General features: G+C 42.7%; 1 long non-coding RNA gene across 1 annotated transcript; it reads left to right on the plus strand.

Annotated features, from left to right (window-relative positions):
- The first annotated feature begins 281 nt into the window (after positions 1-281).
- Positions 282-1,813, plus strand: LOC144457122 (uncharacterized). The gene is made up of 2 exons (XR_013486471.1): positions 282-1,045; positions 1,506-1,813. It is a non-coding gene; the product is annotated as an uncharacterized LOC144457122 (long non-coding RNA).
- Positions 1,814-22,644: the final 20,831 nt, after the last annotated feature.

Genomic DNA, 22,644 nt, shown 5'->3' on the forward strand with positions numbered 1-22,644 from the left:
CCTCCTGAGTACTTTGACCTGACAGCATCTTTTACCCTCATGGCCAACTCTACTCATGTGACTCTTGTTATCCCTAATCAACAGTCCCTCCAGTGGCTCACACCCCAGACCTGGGGTTTGTATGCCTGTAAGGGGGAGAAGAAGGAGTGCTCCTCACTGTGTATAAACAGGTCCCTGAGAGGTCCCCTTTGCCCATCGGTCCCCTAGGAGGACTGGCCCGCCCACCTGAAATTCCTCCCAATCCTCTGACCCCCACTAGGATCCCCTCCGAGGCTCACCCCTCAGCCACCTAAGATTCTTCCCGATCCTCTGGCTCCTAGTAGGACCCCTCAGGCTGATCCCCCTCACCCCTCAATTATAAGACTGCTCCGAGCCATCCATAGCATTGTCAACTCCACCAGGCCTGACCTAGGACCTAGCTGCTGGCTGTGTATGGATGCACCACCCCCATACAATGTGGGAGTGGCAGTTAATGGTTCTGTTTCCCATAGCCCAGACTCGGAGAATTGTCGGTGGGAACACCCTGGGGAATGTCCAAGGAAAAGGTACCTGTCTTACCTCATCCACCACATCCCTGAGAACTTCTCCTTACTCTCCTGTCTGTAATAGTACTGTGGTTGTTCCCCAATCCTCCTCCTCTTTTTATTCAGCGCCATCCGGCACTTGGTGGGCCTGTCTGGATGGGATCACACAGTGTGTCTCCGCTGCAGTGTTCCTAAAAGAATCTGAGCCTCTATGTATATTAGTCTCCATTATCCCCAGGGTCTCCCTTCTTCAGGGCCCGGAGGGTTGGGAGTACTTCAGTCATGAGGGCAGTGTGTCCTACTGAAGCAAGCGAGCTGTTCCCCTCCTCATCCCTATCCTCAGTGGGGTTGGGGTTAGTGGGATCAACTGCTGTGGGTACCGCTGCCCTAGTCCGAGGAGAGGCCAGTTACCAGGAACTTAGTGCTCAGGTCGATGTAGACCTGTCATCTGGAGCACTCTATATCCCAACTGGAGAGACAGGTCAACTCCTTGGCAGAGATGGTTCTGCAGAACCAGAGGGGTTTGGACTTATTGTTTCTCAGGCAAGGCGGCCTTTGTGCCGCCCTAGGGGAGGCCTGCTGTTTCTATACCAATAACTCAGGTGTAGTTCAGGAGAGCCTTTCCCTAGTACGGAAAAATATTGCAGACAGGCAGAGGGAACGAGAAGGGAACGAAAATTGGTACCACAGCCTGTTTCGGACTTCCCCATGGTTAACCATTCTTATTTCTGCCTTAGCCAGGCCTTTGCTCCTCCTTACTATAGCCCTAATTCTTGACCCTTGTCTAGTTAATTGGCTCCTTGACTTTGTTAGATCCCATATTAATTTAGTTAAGTTACTGTAGGTTAGAGATCCCCGTTATCAGACCCTGGCGTCTGCCTTCTTTGCACCTTATAATGAGGCAGCCCCCACCACGGTTTGACGTGGTGCACAAAAGAAGTGGGGAATGTAATGCAGAACATTATTTTACCATTTAGGTAGTAGAACCCTTTAGGCCATGGAAAACTCCAAATTCCTTAGCAAGACCCTTATCTGGCTGCTCAGGCCACAGCCCTCAGATCATATCTCTGGAAGCCTCCATTGTAAGAAAGTTTGCAGAGCATTATCATATCTACACAGAGGGAGAAGGGTGTCCTTGACCAGCCAGACTTCAAAGATCCATCCCCCTCCCTGTCCTGTATACTCCCTATATAAACCCTAGCTCCACCCCTGATGGGGGCTGCTTGATTTGGATGTGAATACCCCTGGCAGCCTCGCGCTAATATAATAAAGTCCACAATTTAAAATTAGCCTGAGTGGTCAACTCGCTCATTTCTCGGTATAACAGAAGGACATTTTGTCCAGGCTTTACTTGACCATGAAAACCTATAAGCTTTCTCAAAAGAGGTCATCCTTCAGATAAGATCTCCAAAGAGGAAAAACAAATTTCTGAGCCAGCCATTCAGTTTTTGCATAGCAGGTTCTTTTATCTCATCTAAATCTTCCCCGTGGTGTTTTTTGTCCTACCCTCAGGGCCCAAAGTAAACTAATCACATTTACTCTGGACCTTCTCAAACTTAAGTTTCTTCTTTTCTAAGGTAAACAACCCAAATTTCTTAAGCAGTTCCTTATCTGGTATGTCCTCCAGCTCTCCCTACATCCTGTTAATATGTACATATGCCATTTGTTTATGGATTTCCAAAATAGGATGCCAAGGACTGAACGTAATCCTTTTCATGGTGTCTGACCAGGGCAGAGTACTGAATCCAGATCCAAAGAAATCTCAACAGGCTAATGATGTTCTGAAATAAATGAGATGCAATTTAACAGTGATCAATCTAAAATTCTACAGTCAGGTTAAAGAAAACAATTTCACAAAGCCAAGGTAGGAGACACCCACCTAGAAAATAGTTACTGGGGTTTTTTTGGGGAGGCAGTTCAGGATAAGTGACTTGCCCAGGGTCACACAGTTAAGTGTCTGAGGTTGAATTTAAACTCAGCTCCTCCTGACTCCAGGGCTGGGGCTCTATCCACTGAGCCATCTAGCTGCCCTTAGAAAATAGTTTTGTGAAAATATTTAGTGGATTAACAGCTCAAAGTGAGTGTGACATTCTGAAAACAACCCAAAAAAACCAAAACCAAAACAAAAACAAAAACTGTTCCCAGCCTACAGGGAGGGGCAAAGTATCCAGAAAGGAACAGTCAATCAAATATTTTTTTAAGCTCCTACTATGTGCCAGGCACTTGGTTGAATGTACAAAGAAAGGCGAAAGATAGCTTCTGCCCTCAGTGAGCTCATCACAGTAGACTGTCAGATGCAACATGGAAATAACTAAGTTAGGACATGATATATAAGCAGTGTGCCTAGAAGGTAATTTCTGAGGGAAGGCACAAAGAGGAGGTGGTTGGGGAAGGGAGCCTTCTGCAGAAGATAGAATTTGGTCAGAATCTTGAAGTCAGAGAGTCTGGGAGTCAGAGGTGAGGAGGGAAAAAACATTGTAAGCAGTGTAGGACAAAGGCAGAGCAATCCATTGTGTTAGCTATTCCTCCTGCTTCCTCTTCATTAGCAAATCTGACAAACTTGTTCTCTAGGCCTTCATCCAAATCTGATTAAAACATTATACCAAAGAGCCAAGAACAGATATCCAGAGCACTGTAAGTTACCAGTTCACAGTGGACCTCTTAATGGCTTTTCTTGGGTATAACAGAACAACCTAACTCATATCTTTCTAGCTCATTCTACAAATATGCCAGGAAAGATTTTGTCAATTTATAGAAATCTAAATATGGTAAGTCAACAGCAGTCCCCTGATCCTCTGGTCTAGTTATGTCAAAAAATGAAATTAACTTAGTCTTCTTAATGAAGCCAAGTTGGCTTTCATTGATCACTGTCTTAAGTGCTCATAACCTGTCTCTGTCATAATAATGCAAACTATTGAATAATAATACAATAAATATAATTACTAATAATTTGTATAGTGCTTTGAGGTTTGCAAACCACTTTACAAATAAGATCTCACAACAATGCTGTGAGGTAGATGTTACTTTTATCTTCATTTTTCAGATGAGGAAACTGAGGCAGAAAGAAGCTAAGTGATTTGCCCAGGATCACACAGTTAGAAAGGGTCTGGTGGTCCTTTCAGTAATCTAGGATGTAGTTGCTTCTTGGTGATGTTGGCTCTTTGAAGACAGTCAGATGTTGCTGGTATCAGTACTTTTCTTGGAGGTGTAGGGTGTGTCTAGGGAGGATCAGCACCTCTGGTATGAGGGCTTCTGAGCCCCTTTCAGGGCTGCTCATCCACCTTTGGTGTCCACCTGATTGAAACAACTCTTGCTTGTGGCTTCATGAAACTCAGTGACCACATCCTGGTAAAACCATCTCAGCAGACTGGCTAAACCAGGTTGAGGGGTCTCAAGCCTGTTGGTACCCAAGCATGTGAAGACTTTCCCCAGGGGCATGGGCAGGTGAGCACAATTTATTCCAATGCCGGGAGAGCAGTTGAAGCAGGCGCTGTGGAGCAATTAGAGCTTGGTCAGACATGGAAGACACTAAGGTCATCTACTGCATCTTGGGCCATTGCATTTTCTTGACTTTGTCTTGTCACTGGATTCCACTGACTCTGGAAGAGAGAGTGAGTCTGACAACTTCATGCAACTCTGCCTCACTTCACAATGCAATTACCACATGCAGGAAAGTGCCATTCTACCATCATCAGGGCGTAGGTTCCCACCTGATGAGGTCAAAGAAAAATTTTGTGAAGATCCGGAGACCCTCATCATCAATGTGCCCAAAGAGGACAAGCTTATAATTCTGGATGACTTTAATGCAAGAATAGGCACAGACTTCCAAGACATGGCAGGGAGTCCTTGGGAGAAGTGGAGTCAGAAATAACCGCAAAAGTCATTTACTACTGAAGACTTGTGTATCTCATGACCTTCTCATCACCAAAATGTCTTCCATTTACCTAAATGCTGTAAAACCTCATGGATGTGCCCTTGCAGCAAACATTGGCATTTAATAGACTATGTCATCGTAAGAAGAAGAGATAGACAGTATATGAAAGTGATGAAGGCAATGTGTGGCACAGAGTGCTGAACTGATCATAGATTATTCTCTCCAAGCTAAATATTTTTCCATGCAACAAAAATGGAGACCCCAAGGCAAGATGGCTACCAGAAGACTTAATGTCAACAGATTACAGTACTTTTCTGAGCTGGAACAGTTCATTGTTAACTTGGAGGGAAAGCTGAGCCAATGTGCAGTTGGCAACAGTGGAGCAGAAAAAGAGTGGGCAGCTTTCAGAGATTCGGTATATAGCACTGAATTTATTCATCTGGGCCAAAACATTCACAAACATCGAGACTGGTTAGACAAAAATGATGGGGAAATTCAGAAGCTGCTAAAATGAGAACTCCATAGGGTTTATCAGCCGGCGAGTTCATCCATCTCTAAGAAGATAGTGTTTAATTCCCTCAAAAGTAAAGTGAAAATTTGAAACTATGTCCAAAGGGCTATAAAGCCGTGCATACCCTTTGACCCAGCAATACCACTACTGGGTCTCTATCCAAAGAGATAAAATGAAAGGGTAACGAACCAATTTGAACAAAAATATTTGTAGCAGCGCTTTTTGGGGTGACAAACAATTGGAAATCGAGGGGGTGCCCATCAGTTGGGAATGGCTGAATAAGTTGTGGCGTATGAATGTAATGGAATACTACTGTGCTATAAGAAATAACAAGCAGGATGATTCCAGATAAACTTCAGACTTACATGAACTGACACATAGTGAAGTAAGCAGAACCAAGAGAACATTGTATACAGTAAAAGCAATATTGTACAATGAAGAATGGCGAATGTGTCAGCTGTTACCAACAATAGAATTATCTAAGACAATCCAAAAGGATTCATGATGAAAAATGCTATTTGCCACTAGAGAAAGAACTGATGGCATCTGAATACAGAATGAAGGCATACTATTTTGACTTTCTTTCTTTCTCTCTTTCTTTTTTCCTTCCTTCCTTCCTTTCTTCTTTCTTTTTTGTTCAAGTCTTCTTGCTCCCAAAGAGATCATACAAATGGGAAAAGGACCCACATACACAAAAATATTCACAGCAGCTCTTTTTGTGGTGGCAAAGAAGTGGAAATTGAGGGGATGTCCATCAACTGGGGAATGGCTGAACAAGTTGTGGCATGTGAATGTAATGGAATACTATTGTGCTGTAAGAAATGATGAACAGGCTGACTTCAGAAAAACCTGGAAGGACTTGTATGGACTGATGCTGAGTGAAGTGAGCAGAACCAAGAGGACTTTGTACACGATAACAGCCATTTTGTGTGATGACTAATACTGATAAACTTAACCCTTCCCAGCAATACAGGGATCTAAGACATCTCCAGAGGCCTCATGATGGAAAATGCTATCCACATCCAAAGAAAGAATTATGGAAGTTGAATTGCTATTTTCTTTTCTCTTCTATTGAGTTTTGTTTCCTCTTTCTGATGGTTCTTCCTATTGGTTTTAATTTTTACTTACAACATCACTAATGTGAAAATATGTTTTAATAGGAATGTAAATGTATAGCCTATATCAGATTGTGTACCGTCTTGGGGAAGGTGCTAGGGAGGAAGGGAGAGAAAAATGTTAAACTGAAAAAAAAAAAGAAAATAAATTCACAAGTATTATCAAAAAAAAATCTTCTTGCACAAAATGACTAAAATGGAAATGTTTTATTAGATTGCTTACCATCTCAGGGAGGGGAGAAGAGAAGGAGGGAGAGATAGAACTTGGAACTTAAAACTTAAAAAAAAAACCCCAACAACAAATGTTAAAAATTGTTTTTACATGTAATTGGGGGAAAATAAAATATTATTTAAAAAAGTAAAGTGCAAGCAAGCTTAGAAAGATGCAGGATTCTTTGCTCGGTAAGAAGGCAGATAAAATTCAGTTTTACACTGATAGTAAAATCCAAAGCACTTTTATGATACCCTGAAGGCTGTTTATGGGACAAAGACCTATGGTGCTGATGGAGCCACATTGATTAGTGATAAGGACATGATCCTGGAAAGATGGGCTGAACACTTCCATAGTGTTCTCAACAGTCTGCCATCAATCAATGCTGAAGCCATTGACTATTCCTCAAGTTGAAATCAATCCCTCTCCAGCTGAATTTCCAACTGAAGAAGACGTTTTGAATGCCCTTTGACTCTTCTTGTGTGGCAAAGTGCCTGGTGCTGATTCTATTCTATTCTAGCTGAGATTTACAAAGCAGGGGGTCTACTTCTCATACAAAAGCTGACTGAGATTTTCAGGGTTTATATGACAAGAAGAGGTATTCCCCAGGAGTTTAAGGGTGCTTCCACTGTCCATCTCTATAAAGGTAAAGGAAATAGATTGTCCTGTGACAATCATGTGGGGTGTGGGGAAGATCTTTTTCTTAGTCATTGCTGGCAAGGTGCTTGCCAGAGTCCTCCTTAATAGGCTGATCCTTCACCTGGAAGATGGTCATCTACCTGAGAGCCAGGGTGGCTTCAGAAAGGATTGAGGAACAGTCAGTATGGTGTTTGCTGCCTGACAACTCCTGGAGAAATGCCAGAAGCAGTTCAGAGGTCTGTACACAATATTCGTTGATGTGGACCAAGGCTTTTGATACTGTCAGTCATGAAGGCTTGTAGAAAATCATGTCAAAATTTGGTGGCCCAGAGAAATTCATCAGTATTACACATCAATTTCACAATGGCATGCTTGCCCAAGTTCTAGATAATGGACGATGCCCTCGAGCTTTCCCAGTCACCAATGGAGTGAAACAAGGTTGTGTGCTTGTTCCTGTGCTTTTTAGCATGATGTTTTCAGCAACATTGTCAGATGCCTTCAATGAAGACAAAAACAGCCTCAAGGTCAGCTAGTGCACTGAAGGTAAATTTTTTGACTTGAAAAAGCTACAAGCCAAGATTAAAGTGGAGGGAGAATTGGCACATGATTTTTTTTTTGGCAGATGATTGTGCACTCGATGCAGCCTCTGAGGCTTGAGATACAACAAATTATAGATCAATTCTCTGCTGCTTATGCTAATTTTGGCCTGACAATTAACTCCAAGAAAACAGAGGTTGTCTACCAGCCAGCAGCAGACCATCCCTATGTGGAACCATTGGTTACAGTAAATGGAGAAATTTTGAATGTTGTGGATATGTTACCTTGGCGGTATATTTTTCAAGGAGGTATACGTAGAGGATGAGGCTAGTGCACATATTGCCAGGACCAGCTCAATGTTTGGGAGGCTCCAGAAGAAAGTATAGAAGAGAAGAGGTATTAGACTGCTGACCAGACTGAAGGTCTAGAGAGCTGTTGTGCTGACCTCATTGTTGTATGCCTGTGAAACCTGGACAGCATATCAGTGCCATGCCAGGAAGCTAAATCACTTCCATTTGAATTGTTTCAGGAAGACTAAGGATCCTCTGGCAAGATAAGGTAGCAGACACTGAGATCCTTTCTCAAACTAAACTGCCATGCATTCAAACTCCGCTGTAGAGAGCATAACTGACGGGCTGGCCACGTTGTTTGAATGCCAAACATATGTCTGCCTGAAAGATTATTTTACAGAGAACTTACACAAGGCAGGCGCTCATGTGGAGGTTAGTAGAAGTGATACAAAGACACTCTCAAGGTATCTCTGAAGAACTCTGGAATTGATTGAATGACATGGGAGACACTGGCACAGGACTGCCAGCGTGGCGTGCCCACATCAAAGAAGCCACTGTGGTCTATGAGCAAAGCAGAATTGCAGTAGCTCAAAAGGAAAGTGAGGTGCACAAATTTAGAGAATCTACCCCAAATGTTCACATGGACTATCTGTGCCCAACCTGTGTTAGAGCTTTCTGAGCCCATATTGGGCTGTTCATCTGAAGTCAGATTCAACGAACCATGATTCTAATGGAGTGGTGTCATTTTGGTCTTCTTCAAGAATACAGAACAATTAGGGGCAGCTAGGTGGTTCAGTGGATACAGCACCAGCCCTGAAGCCAAGGACCGGAGTTCAAATCCCACCTCAGACCAAACACTTGACACTTACTAGCTGTGTGACCCTGGGCAAGTTACTTAACCCCAATTGCCTAAAAAAACCAAGCAAACAATAATACAGAACAATTAACCACCAGCTTTTCTTGGGCTTTCTCTCCATGTTAACTGTTTTTCTTCTATCTGTCCTATTTGCAACCTTATTCTCCCTGGAAGAGATAATAGCAGTTAAATAGAAAATAGGATCTAGTTTTCTCATTGCTATCAGTTAGCAACAACCCATCCACCCAAACAACAATCCTCTCCCTTTTTTGAGTTTCTTCTTGCTCAGCGATAGAGCTGTTAAAAAAAATGCCCCAAACAAGAGGCAGTAACTAATAATAGGGACAGCTGGGTGGTGCAGTGGATAGCGCACTGGGCCTAGAGTCAGGAAGACTCATCTTCCTGAGTTCAGATCTGGGCTCAGACACTCACTAGCTGTATGACCCTGGGCAAGTCACTTCACCCTGTTGGCCTCAGTTTCCTCTTCTCTAAAATGAGCTGGAGAAGGAAATGGCAGACCACTCCCATATCTCTGCCAAGAAAATCCCAAATGGGGTCAGGAAGAGTCGGGTATAACCAAAAAAGGACTGAAGAATGAGTAGTAGAAAGAGGGTTGGCCTGACTCTCTGGGAGTCTACTACTTATCTCAGCTTGGTTGCTGGCTCAGTTCACTGTCCTTTGAAGCTCTGTCCCTCCTCATGTGTCCATGGGCAAGTCAATCCACCTAATTGGGCCTTAATTTCCCCTTCTGTAAGAGAACTAAACCAAAGGTTCCTGACCTGGGATCTATGAACTTGTCTGCTCGTTTGTTTTTAATATTTTGATAACTACATTTCAATATAATTACTTTCCTTCGCGATCCTGAGCATTTTATTTTATACATTTAAAAAAAAAAAACAAATGTTCCTCCGAGAAGTGGTCCATTGGTTTCACTGAGCTGACTGTCGAAGGGGTCTATGACGCAAAGAAGGGAAAGAGCCCCTGGGCTGGGTGAGACCTAGAGTTGTTTCCACTTAGAGCATTTGCTGATGACTCCAGGAAAAAGGACGGGGATCGGCATGGACATGGGTCAGAGATCCAACTCAGGTCTTGGTTTTAATTCTAAGCTGATGTGTGGGTGCTTCTAGGCACTAAAGGAGAGGCTGGGACCACTCAAGACGCTCCCTGTCTATTTTGTCCTGGAGTTATCCATATAGATCTTAATGGCTGATAGATCTTATTGTTAGAAAATCAGTCTAAGACAGGAAGATATTTATTTGTTTGCTGTCTGTCACCTAGAGCCAATAAGAAAAAAAGAGGACTGGGGGGAGGGGAGGCTTAGCTTATTTTGAATAGAAAATTTAATTAAGATCTGACTGTGGCTGTCAATATCCTTCCCCCTCCAGCTGCAGACGGCTGAGCTAACTTCCTTGTCCAACTGACCTTGGCTCAGAGTCAGAATGAGAATCATTATTGGTAAGCTTCTTGAGGACAGGGCTACTATTTGGATGTGAGACCTGCTGAGTTCTCTTGCAGCCCTGAGTGAAACAAGGCTAGCAAGTGAAGGCCAGCTTACTGAAGTTGGATGCATTTGTACTCTGGTCTTCCCTGCTCCAAGCCTTTTGTTCTATCTACTGTGCTACCTACCGCAATCAATCCTGCTGCCCTAGAAGGGCTGCTGTCCCAACGGGAGGTCAGTTGTTACCAATCTGGTGGAAAGAGGGCAGCTGGGAAGTAGAAGAATTCAGTTCTGTTCCCAACTGTAACATTGACTCCAGGCCTCTTCTTCATCCTCTGTAAACTGAGGGATCCTAGGAGGCCTCTAAGACTCCTCCTGTTTCTAATAGTCTGTGAAATTAGAATGCTTCAGTTTCATTTAACATTAACTCAATTTAGCCTCGATTTCAGTAAGAGTTAGGTGAGCCTTCTGTATGACTCTGGACAGATCACTCCTTGCCCCACCTCAGTTTCCTCTTCTGGGAGATTGCAGAGTAGGCCTAGATGATCCCTAAGAAGCCCAAGAACCGGGATTTCTTAAAGGCCAAATGTGAAGAAAAAACAGGCCTTACGAGAGTAATTCGTTTCCATAGGAAGCTGCCAAATGGCCTGCTGGGGTGGGGGGGGGGCATCCTCTCCAGAAGCTGTCCTATGGCACTCTGGAGACTCCACTTACAGGATCCAGCTAGTGAGTGTCCCCTTTCTCCACGCGGACTGTGTTGCCCAAATTGACAGTTCTGTATTAAGTTCCAAGGATCATCTCCAGAATCAAATATAAAATCCTGTGCTTTATCTTCAAAGCCCTTCTTAGCCTGGCCCCCTCCTACATTGCCAGTCTTCCTCAATATAGAGTCTTCTATCCAGGGACAACAGCCTCCTGGCTGTTCCATAAACAAGACTTTCCACCTCTCAGCTCTGGGCATTTTCTCTGACTGTCTCCCCTGCCTGGAACACTCTCCCTCTTCCCGTACTACTGACCTCTCTGGCTTCCTTTAAGTCCCAACTAAAATCCCACCTTCTTTTTTCCCTACTTAAATAGTATTTGATTTTTTTTCCAATTACATGTAAATATAGTTTTCAACATTCACTTTTATAAGATTTTGAGTTCCAGATTTTTTTCTCCCTCCCTTTCTCGCTCCCAAGACAACATGCAATGTGATACAGGCTATATGTGTACAATCATATCAAACATATTTCCACATTAGTCATGTTATGAAAGAAGAATCAGAATAAAAGGGAAAGAAAAAAGAAAAGAAAATAGTTTGCTTTGATCTGCACTCAGACTCCATAGTTCTTTCTCTGAATATGGATAGCATTTTCCATCGTGAGTCCTTTGGAATTATCTTGGATCACTGTATTGCTGAAAAAAGCTAAGCCTATCAACGTTAGTCATTGCACAATGCTGTTGTTACTGTGTACAACATTCTCCTGGTTCTACTCACTTCACTCAGTTTTAGTTCATGTAAGTCTTTCCGGGTTTTTTGAAATCTGCCTGTTCATCATTTCTTACAGAACAATAGTGTTCCATTGCATTCATATACCACAACTTGTTCAGCCATTCCCCAGTTGATAGACATCCCCTCAGTTTCCAATTCTTTGCCACTACAAAAAAAATGCTATATGTGTGGGTCCTTTTCCCTTTTTTATGATCTCTTTGGGATACAGCCCTAGAAGTGCTATTGTTGGGGCACAGTTTTATAGCCCTTTAGGCATAGTTCCAAATTGCTCTCCAGAATGATTGGATCAGTTCACAACTCCACCAACAATGCATTAGTGTTCCAATTTTCCCACATCTTCTCCAACATTTATCATTTCCCTTTTTTGTCATATTAGCCATCTGGATAGGTGTGAGGTGGCACCTCAGAGTTGTTTGAATTTGCATTTCTCTAATCACTAGTGTAAAATCCCACCTTCTATAGGAAGCCTTCCCCAACCCCTGTTAATTCTAGTGCCTTCTCTCTCTTAATTACTTCCTATTTATCCTGTATAAAGCTTGTTTGTATATATTTGTTGCATGCATGTTGTCTCCCCTATTAGATTGTAAACTCCTTGAGGGCAAGGACTATCTTTCACCTCTTTTTGTATCCCCAGCTCTTAGCACAATGCCTGGCACACAGTAGGTGCTAAATAAATACTGATTGATAGATGGTATATGGGATATAACCCTACACTTGGAATCAAGAAGACCTGAGCTTGAATTCTGACCTGTGCACTTACTAGGCAAGTCACTATACATCTCTGTGCCTCAGTCCCTTTATTTGTAAAGTGGGGAATAATAATAAGCCTTATTTCTAGGTTGCTGTAAGGATCAGATGAGATCTTCTACTTCTTATAGTAGTCAACTTCTTATACTTTCCTTCTGGGATTACCTCCCCTTTCCTCTACAAGGGTATGCTGGCAAATGTTTAACAACTGACTCTCTGGGAACACAAGATGTAGTTTTAAATTTAATCTGGATTGTTGACATTTTCCCCACCCCTTTCTTAAGTCTAGATCCGCAGGGGTGGGGAACCGTGGCCTTGAAGGCACATGTAGCCTGCTAGGTCAAGTGCAACCCTTTGACTGCATCCAAATTTCACAGAACAAATCCTCTTAATAAAAGGATTGTTTTGTTAAAAAAGTCATACCCAAGGACCTAGAAGGCCACATGCGGTCTCAAGCCTGCAGGTTCCCCACCCCTGGTAGACAACCAATAAATCAAGTCTTAGTATGTAGTGTTTGTTGATTTCCATGGCATGATATTTAACAATCAGCTCTCCTAAGCTGATGTTATATGTTCACATGTGCAATATTTAACAATCAACTCTCCTAAGCTAGTGTTTTTTATATATCCATACCATGCTCACATATGCATGTGTGTGTGTGTATGACTCTGTGTGTGTGTGTGTGTGTGTGTGTGTGTGTGTGTGTGTGTATCAGGAAAGTTGATTGTTGAATATAACACCATGGAAATCAAATATATGTGTGTGAATAATATTACTCCCAATAAAATATGAACACTTTGGTGAAAAAAAGCAGGGGTAGTAATTCTGATTTCAGATAAGGAAAAATAGATTTGATTGAAAAAGGAAACATGTTTGGAGTTCATAAATAGACTATTTCTGACATGTCAGTGAACCTCAACTTCACTTCAGAGACTGTTATTGGCTTGGAGCCTTATGGTAGTACATGAGGTCTCACATTCCCAAAAGAGAAATGCACTTGACTTTGTAATAGAGACAACCTTCCCTTTTTGCTCTGGAATATCCTCAGCCATGCTGGCCCCTTTCTCCCATTGATTAGTTCACTGGGGGGGATGGGCCCAGGCTGGCCACACTCTACTCTTCTACCCAGATGTATTTCTGATTCTATGGGCTTTGTCACCATGGCTCAGATGCTTACTCGTCATGGAAATTCCCTGAGACTCTGGGGCTTTCTCAACTTCAAATATCCACCTGCCATGCTAGCCCCTTCTTCCATTGGTGGGTTCCTTTCTGGGCCTCCATTTTGGGGATAGCCCCATTCCTATGGCCAGATGTGCTTCTGCCTCCACAGACTCTGCTACTGTCTGAGGATCCTGCCCCTCCCCTCTCTTCCAGCTCTCTTTCATATGTTAGCTTGCCCCATTAGAAAGTAAACTCCTTGAGGTAGGAACTATCTTTCTTTTGCTTGGATTTGTATCTTCAGCACTTTATTTATTTTATTATTATTTTTAAATATAAATTTATTTATTTTTAGTTTTCAACATTCACTTCCACAAGTTTTTGAGTTCCAAATTTTTCACCCCTTCCCCCTCCCCAAGATGGCATGCATTCTGAATACCCCTTCCCCTAGTCTGCCTTCTCCTCTATCTCTCCCCCCTCCCTTCTCTTATCCCCTTCCACTTCTATTATCTTCAGCACTTTAGCTCAGTGTCTGGCACAAGTAAGAGCTTAAAGAATACTTGTCACCTCCCCACCTTTTGGTCCCATCAGACTTTCAGCACCTGAAAAACTCAGCTCTTTTGCTCGCTCACGTTGTGGCTACAGTCACTTGTCATTCCTTCATCTGTCTTCTCTCCCCTCTGCAGGGCCATCTCCAATTGTCCTGATCCATATCTGGCCACTAGACCCAGATGGCTCTGGAGGAGAAAGTGAGGCTGTGATTTGCACAGCCCTCCCTCCCTTAAATCCAATTCACTTGCGAGTCGTGGCATCACCTTCCCAATGCCATGGTCCTCTCTAAGAACAAAGGGCAAACAACAACCATCGTGAGTAGGAAGAGTTGCTGCCCCACTGGGGACCCTTCCCTTCCCTTCACAGTGCCTGGCACATCATTACTATTTAACAAATGCTCATCTTCACAACGATTCTGTGAGATAGATGCTATTATTATCTCTATTTTACAGATGATATTTCATTCACATTGATAATGAGTGTGACACACACATTGCCAGAATTAGTTCAGTGTTTTGGAGGCTCCGAAGGAAAGTGTGGGAAAGAACAGGCATTAGACTGTTTACCAGACTGAAGGTCTACAGAGCTGTTGTGCTGACCTCTTTGTTATATGCCTGTGAAACCTGGATAGTGTACCAGCTTCATGCCAGGAGACTGAGTCACTTCCATTTGAATTGTTTTAGGAAGATTCTGAAAATCAGCTGGCAGGATAAGGTACTTATCACTGAGGTCCTTTCTCAAGCTAAATTGCCAGGCATTAAAACCCTAAGAACTCTAAGAGAGTGCAACTCTGATGCGCTGGCCATATAGTTTGAATACCAAACATATGTTTGCCTAAAAGACTATTTTACAGAAAAGTTACACAAGGCAGGTGCTCATATGGAGGTCAGAAGAAGTGATACAGGGACTCCCTCAGGGTCTCTCTGAAGAACTTTGGAATTGATTGCATGACATGGAAGACACTGGCACAGGACTCCCAGCGTGGCGTGCCCACATCGGAGAAGGTGCCGTGCTCTATGAGCAAAGCAGAATTGAAGCAGCTCACAAGAAATGCTAGATGAGCAGATTTCGAGAATCCCCTCCAAATGTTCCCATGGACTATCTGTGCCCACCCTGTAGTAGAGCGTTCCAAGCTCATATTGGTCTGATCGGCCACAGTCAGACACACAGTAACTCAACTCTAACACAGTGCTGTCATTTTGGTCCTCTTCGAGAACCGAGGACAGCAGCCAACCAATATCTAGCTTTCCTACAATTCTATTCAGACGCTTCACTTCTTACTTGTTAAGTTTTGTGTTTGTCCATCCTCCATTTAACCATCAAGGTGATTTTCCTAAAATATAGGACTGACCATATCACCCCCATATGCACTCTCCATAAACTCTAGTGGCTCCCTAGTGCCTTCAGGACCAAATACAAAATCCTCTGTTCAACATTCCAAGCCCTCCATAATCTACCCCTCCCCTCCATACACATACACCTTTCCAGTCTTCTCACACCTCACTCCTCACCATGTACCCTCCTTTCATTCCTGGAGTTCTCTCCTTTTTCTTTTTTTTGGGGGGGCAATTGGGGGTTAAGTGACTTGCCCAAGGTCACTCAGCTAGTAAGTGTCAAGTGTTTGGTGTGAAGCCGGATATGAACTCAAGTCCTTCTGACTTCAGGGCCTGTGCTCTATCCACTGCACCACCTAGCTGCCCCCTGTTCTCTCCCTTTTCAAAAGAGGACAAGCTTATAGTTCTGGGTGACTTTAATGCAGGAGTAGGCACAGGCTTCCAAGACATGACAGGGAGTCCTTGGGAGGAATGGAGTCAGAAACAATAGCTATGGTCACTTACCACTGAGGACTTGTGCATCTCATGACCTTCTCATCACCAACACTGTCTTGGGGTCATGGGGCGATGTTATGTGGCTTGCGTAGGGTCATAAAACTAGAAAATGTCTAATTCAGGATTTGAACTCAGGTCTCCATGACTCTAAGTTCAGTGCTCTGTCCATTATGACTGATGATATGATTTTTTTTTTTGGCTAGGCAGTGGGGTTGAGTGACTTGCCCAGGGTCACACAGCTAGTAAGTGTTATGTCTGAGGCCAGATTTGAACTCAGGTCCTCCTGAATCCAAGGCTGGTGCTCTATCCACTGCAATGCCTAGCTGCCCTGTGATGATATGATTTTGAAGGGAAGACACTACCATACATCTATGGTTCTGTAATCCTTTTTTAAATGTTAATTTTTAATCTGAACTTAACCATCAAATAGAATGGGAATTTGTGTAGACATGGTAGAGGAGAAAAGGAGAATTATACATGAAACTGCAGGCCTCATTATAAACATTTTGTTTTTCTGATCTTGTGGTCCTAAGGATGAGGAAAAAAAGGAAGAAATTAAGGATGAGGAGGAAAAGGAGGGAGGAAAGAAGGGGAACAGGGAGAAGAAAAAGAGGAGGGAGAAGGAAAAGGAGGAGGAGAAAGAAAGAAAAGAAGGAAGAAAAAGAAGAGGAGGAGAAGTAGGAAAAGAGGGAAAAGGAGGGAAAGGAGGAGGAGAGGGAGGGAGGAGAAAGAGAAGAAGAGGAAAAGGAGGAGGAAGAAGGTTGAGGGTGAAGTTGAACATGTTGGAGGAAGAATGTCAGCTCAGCTCTCTTTTTACTCATTGCCCAGACACCATTTCCTTTTGAAGATCACTGACTGACTCCCCTCACTCCACCCCCTAGGGGTTGAAGGTCAATGTTGCACTTGGACTTTTCCATTGATTGACCCTCCTGGGGCTCCATGACCCCTAGAGAAAAGACTCTAGACTGGTGTTTCCTGTGGTAGAAACATGCGCATGGAGGAATTTAAACCCATTCTCAGAAGAGTGGACCTTGATCCTTGGATGGAGATTAAAGAATCATTGGTTACCAACTAGGGGTGGCATCTATGCTGAACAAAAGCAAGATATTTTGTGGAATGTGCTTCCCCTACACACACACACACACACACACACACACACACACACACACACACACACACACACACACACACACACACACTTCAGAGGTCTCCTTTTCCAGGGAGCTTTCTCTCATTGGTGGTCATCAATGAAAGGGCATCCTGCCATATATTATCTGTCCTAAAGTTCTCTTCTTCCTAAACACAGAACATCAACCAGGATCAGTGTGCCAGAGCTATGGGCAGAGTACTCTACATCCCTTCAGAGGGGGTCACCAGAGATTTCTCCACACCACCAAGACACATTTATGTACCACTTTCTTTCACAGCCTTCAGTGGTGGGAAGGAACACTGGACTTATGGTCAGGATGTCTGGATCAAAGTTCCACCATATGTACTAGATGTGTGACCTTAGGCAAGTCACCCCTCTGAGCCTTAATTTAGGATCATAAGATCACAAATTTAGAACTGGAAGGGAAAGAAAGAGAAGGGAAAAAACATTTATACAAGCACCTGCTATGTGCAAGGTACTGTGCTAAGTACTTTTTATAAATATCTCATTTGATCTCAGAAGTCATCTAGTTCAGCCCCTTCATTTTATGGTGGGGAAATTCAGAGTAGTAAAGTGACTTGCTCAGGGTCACAAGGCAGTCATTAATAATAATAATAGCATTTATATAGTGTCTACCATGTGTCAGGCACTGTGCTAAGCACTTCACAATTTTTACTTCATTTGATCCACACCAAAACCCTGAGAGGTGGGTGCTATTGTTATATCCATTTTACAGTTGGGGAAACTGAGGCAAACAGAAGTTAAGTGACTTGCCCAAGGTCACACATCCACTATGTGCCTAAGGCTAAATTTGAACTCAGATCTTGATCACTCCAGGCCTTATGCTTTATCCACTGAACCACCTAGTGAATTCCTGCAAGTGAATTTCTTCTCTGAAAAATAATGTTAATAATACCTACTCTCCAAGTATTATTGGATCAGTATGAATTGGATTAATTAGGATGTGTGCATCCTTCACAAGACAGCTCATCTCTAAAGCACATACTTTTCATCAACCAAATACCAAATACAAGGGATTATTAGCCCTTATCTATTATAGTTATTTATGTGCATTAGATGATGCTATCTTAGTGAAGAATTGTTTAATATGTTTCCCCAATGAGACTGTCTATGCTTTGAAGGCAAGGTAAAATATTTTATACCTCATTGTCTCTCATAGTGACTGAGATAAAATGCTGTATAGTCAGCATATCCTCAAAAAACATCTGATTGGATTATAGACTGTCAGAGCTAGGAGAGTCTTAGAATGCAGAAGATGTCAGAGAATGTCAGAGCTGAAAGGGACTTTGAAATACAGAATGTTAGAGCTAGGAGGGACTTCAGAGTATTAAATGTAAGAGGTGGGAGGGCTCTTAGTCAATAAACATTTATTCAGTGACTATTATGTACCAGGCACTGTTCTAAGCATTGGAGATACAAAAAGGCAAAAGAATCCCTGCCCTCTAGGAGCTTACAGTCTAATGGGAGGAGATGACAAGCACAGAGAGATGATAAACAGGACAACTAGGAAACAGTCAACAGAGAGAAGGCACTAGAATCAAGGAGGATAGGGAAAGGCTTCCTTAGAAAGTGGGGTTCTAGTTGGGATTTGAAGGAAGCTAAAGATGTCTGGGGTGGAAGAAAGAGATGATGAGAGAGAGAATCCCAGGCATGGGAGACAAATGCTCAGAGTAAGAAATCTAACTCAAGGAACAATAAAGAGGCAAGTGTTACTGGACTGAAGATTACATGGGGTAGGGGAATGGTGTAAGGTATAAGAAGACTAGAAAGGTAGAAGGGGGCTAATTTATGAAGATTTTGAATGTCAAACAGAGGATTTTATATTTGATCCTGGAGGTGATAAGGAGCCACTAGACTTTATTGGGTGTGGAAGTGACATGGTTAGACCTACTCTTTAGGAAAGTCACTTTGTCAGCTGAGTGGAGGATGGACTGGAGTGGGGAAAGGCAAGGGAAATAGACCCACCCGCAAGCTATTGCAATAGTCCAAGAATGAGTGATAAGGGCCTATACCAGGGACATCAAAGTATCAGAAGAGAAAAGGAGGCATAGTGAAAGATGTTACAAAGATAAAGTTGACAGGCTTTGGCCACAGATTCTATGTCAGATGTAGGAAAGGGTGAAGAGTCGGCAATGTCATCTAAATTGTGAGTCTGGGGGACTGGGAGGATGATGGTGCCCTCAACAGTGGCAGGAAAGTTTGGAGCTGGTGGGAGGGGAGATAATGAGTTCAGTTTGGGACATGTTGAGTTTAAGACATCTACTGGACATCAAATTTGAGATGGCTAACAGGTAGTTAGAGATGTTAGACTAGAAGTCAGAAGAGAAAGAACTGGGAAACCCTCCAATCCAAATTCTACATTTTACTTAGGAAAAAACTTCAGATTGGACAAGGGAAATGCCTCCCCAAAGTCACATAATGAATAAAGAACAGAGCCAGCTGGAGCCCAAATCTCCTGACTTTTTGCAATGGGCTATTTCCAATGGAAATGTAGCATTGCCAGGCACTGTCCTAGGTGCTGGAGATACAATGGTAGTGGGCACTGGAAATCAGTGTCCTCTGGCAGATATCAAGGCTCCAATGCCTTTCTACAAAAGCCTCTAGAACCTGAGGGACTAGATAAGACACTCTCTTCCTGCTCCAATACACAAAGACAAAAAACCGAAACAAACTCTACCCTCAAGGTACTTGTAGTCTATTTGGGGGAATAGAACATGTATGAAAAGAAGCATGGTGTGAGGTAAAGAGTACCAAAAATTGGGTGTTACGGGAAAGAGGGAAATCTGGGAAGCCTTCCAGATGATCCCTTCCTAACCTTAGAAGGATTCTGAAAGGCAGGAGTGTGTTCCAGGCTTGGGGGACAGCTTCTGTTGATGTAGGGAGAGGGGAGATTGGTTGTCAAGTTCTGGTACCAGCAAGGGGTCCAGTGTGCCAAGGAGTTAATAAATCTGTCTATGGTTCATTGACTGAAGGAATTGCATAAATGTATCTTGTTCTGAACATTCTGAAACAATCCATTGGCACCAGGACTCACCTGCCCCTAGCCAGCTTCACCGTAAGCTTCTGCCAGCTCATTGTGTCTCCAAAGATTATGGCTTTCAATCATCTGTCATTACCCATAGCCCTGATGCCTCTCTTCAGCCCCTCTGACCAGCTTGATATCTTCTGAGTTCAAGTGGAAAGGCATTATCATCCTCCAGGGTCTGCTAGATCTTCTGACAGAGGCACCACGATGATTCCGTGAAGACCCTGCCCTGATTCACACTACTCCCAGGCTGATCACTCCTTGGCTCCATGTCTCCAGCAAGGAGCTGAGTCATTTCACATTGTATTACTGGTAGCACATTGTAGTAGATTGAGAATAGTTTTTGAAGTCAGGAGTTCTGGTCCAGTGTCTGACATGTACTGGCTATATGGCTTTGAGCATATCACTTAACATCTCAGTGCTCCAGGCACCTTTCCAAGACTGTAAATGGACAAAAAGGTGCAGACCTGCAATGGTGGAAGGAATTGTGCCATCAGGAATTCTCCATATCAGTGAAATTATAGTTCTAGTTCCCTTCAGCCAAATATATATATATGTATGTATATATATATATATATGTATACATATATATATATATGTATATGTATATATTGTGCTTCTCTTTTGTGACCATCATCATATTGCCTTGGGTTGATGCTCACAGGCTTATAGGATGGTAGGATTCAAGGCTAGAAAGGATTTGGCAGTCACCCAATGAAACTCTTTATTTTACTTTTCTATTTTTTTAGTCACACACCCAATTCATTGATCTGCTCTTTTTCTCTTTTACTGATGAGAGCACTCAGAGATCAATTTTCCTCTACAGATTGCTTTAATTGCATCCCCAAATTTTTGGTTTATTGCCTCATTGTCATTTTCTTTGATGAAATTTTCTGTTGCTTCTATGATTTGTCTTTTGACCCACCAGGCTTTTATGATTAAATTATTTAGCATCCAATTAATTTTCAAAATAGACTTTTATTGATATATTTTGTTTTTACATCACTTAGATTTGTCTCAATCTTTCTTCCTCCCACTTCCATGCCTTATAACATTTTTTTTAGAAGTCAGAGGGAGGGGCAGCTAACCACACACTTGACACTTACTAGCTGTGTGACCCTGGGCAAGTCATTTAACCCCAATTGCCAAAAAATAAAAAATAAAAGTCAGAGGGGAAAAATCAGCAAAAGTAAGTAACACATTGGACAAACTCTGATGTTACATTCAGGGTTCCATTGTAAATCCTGACTTCTGAAGAGGGGTAGGGAGTTTTCCTCTCATATCTTTTCTATGGGTCCAAGATTTAAAAAAAGAAGAAATTTGAAACATCATTTTTTGTTCTTTCTATTTACTCTATTGTAATCGTTGCATATATTGTTTTCTTAGCTCTGCTTACTTTACATTGCATTTAAATTTATTTTAATCTTGTATACAAAGACCCTTTATTGAATATAATTTTACTACGCTGTGGTCAGGAAAGGTTGTGTTTAATATTTCTGTTTTTCTGAATTTGTGAGGTTTATGTATTTGGACATTTTTTTAAAAAGCTGAGACAGATAAAATATAGATATACTCATACTCCTTTTTTTGCATTTAATAATCATCTAAGATCTATCACATCTAACGTCCCGAAAATTTGATTCAGAGTCTTAACTTCTTACTTGTTAAGCTTTTTGTCTGTACATCCTCCATTCAGCCATCAAGCTGGTTTTCTTTTTTTTCCTTTTTTTCCTTTTTTTGGTTTTTGTTAGGCAGTGGGGTAAAGTGACTTCCCCAGAGTTACACAGCTAGTGTTATGTGTCTGAGGTCACATTTGAACTCAGGTCCTCCTGACTCCAGGACTGGTGCTCTATCCACTGCGCCACCCAGCTGCCCCCCAAGCTGATTTTCTTAAAGCACGGGACTGGCCGTATCACCCCCATACACACTCTCAGTATTACTCCAGTGGCTCCCTAGTGCCTTCAGGAACAAATACAAAATCCTCTGTTTGACATTCCAAACCCTCCATAATCTACCCCTCCCCCCATACACATACACTTTTCCAGTCTTCTCACACCTCACTCCCCACTATGTGCCCTTCGATCCAGTGGCACTGGCCACAATCACGCGGCTCTGGGCATTCTCTGTGGCTGCCTTTCATTCCTGGAGTGCTCTCCCTTTTCATCTCTGTTTGCTGGCTTCCTTTAAGTCTTGAGTCCCGTCTTCTATAGGAAACCTTTCCCACCCTCTCTTAATTCTAGTGTGTTCTCTTTGATTATTTCTCCCCCCTCCCCCCCAGTTTGTTTGTCTCTCCCATTAGACCGAGCTCTTTGGGTGCAATGAATACAGCACTAGCCCTGAAGTAAGGAGGACGTGAGTTCAAAAACAGCTCTCAGACATTTCCTAGGTGTGTGACCCTGGGCAAGTCACTTGAAATTCAATTGCCTCTAAGAAAAATTCAAATCAATTGACAAAATAGAGCAAGCTCTTTGAAGGCTGTGACTGTCTTTTGCCTCTTTTTGTATCCACGGGGCTTAGCAGAGTGTCTGGCACACAGCAGGTTCTTAATAAATGTTCATTGGCTGACTGAAAGATTATCCCACTATGATAGTTTTAGTAGTTTTAGTCTTCTCTTGTAATAAAGATGAAGAAAGGCCAACAAACCCGACACCCCATAATAGCCCACCTCTGCA

The sequence above is a fragment of the Phascolarctos cinereus genome, unplaced genomic scaffold, assembly GCF_003287225.1.
Source record: "Phascolarctos cinereus isolate Bilbo 61053 unplaced genomic scaffold, phaCin_HiC Scaffold_4;HRSCAF=312, whole genome shotgun sequence".
In the NCBI taxonomy this organism is placed as follows: domain Eukaryota; kingdom Metazoa; phylum Chordata; class Mammalia; order Diprotodontia; family Phascolarctidae; genus Phascolarctos; species Phascolarctos cinereus.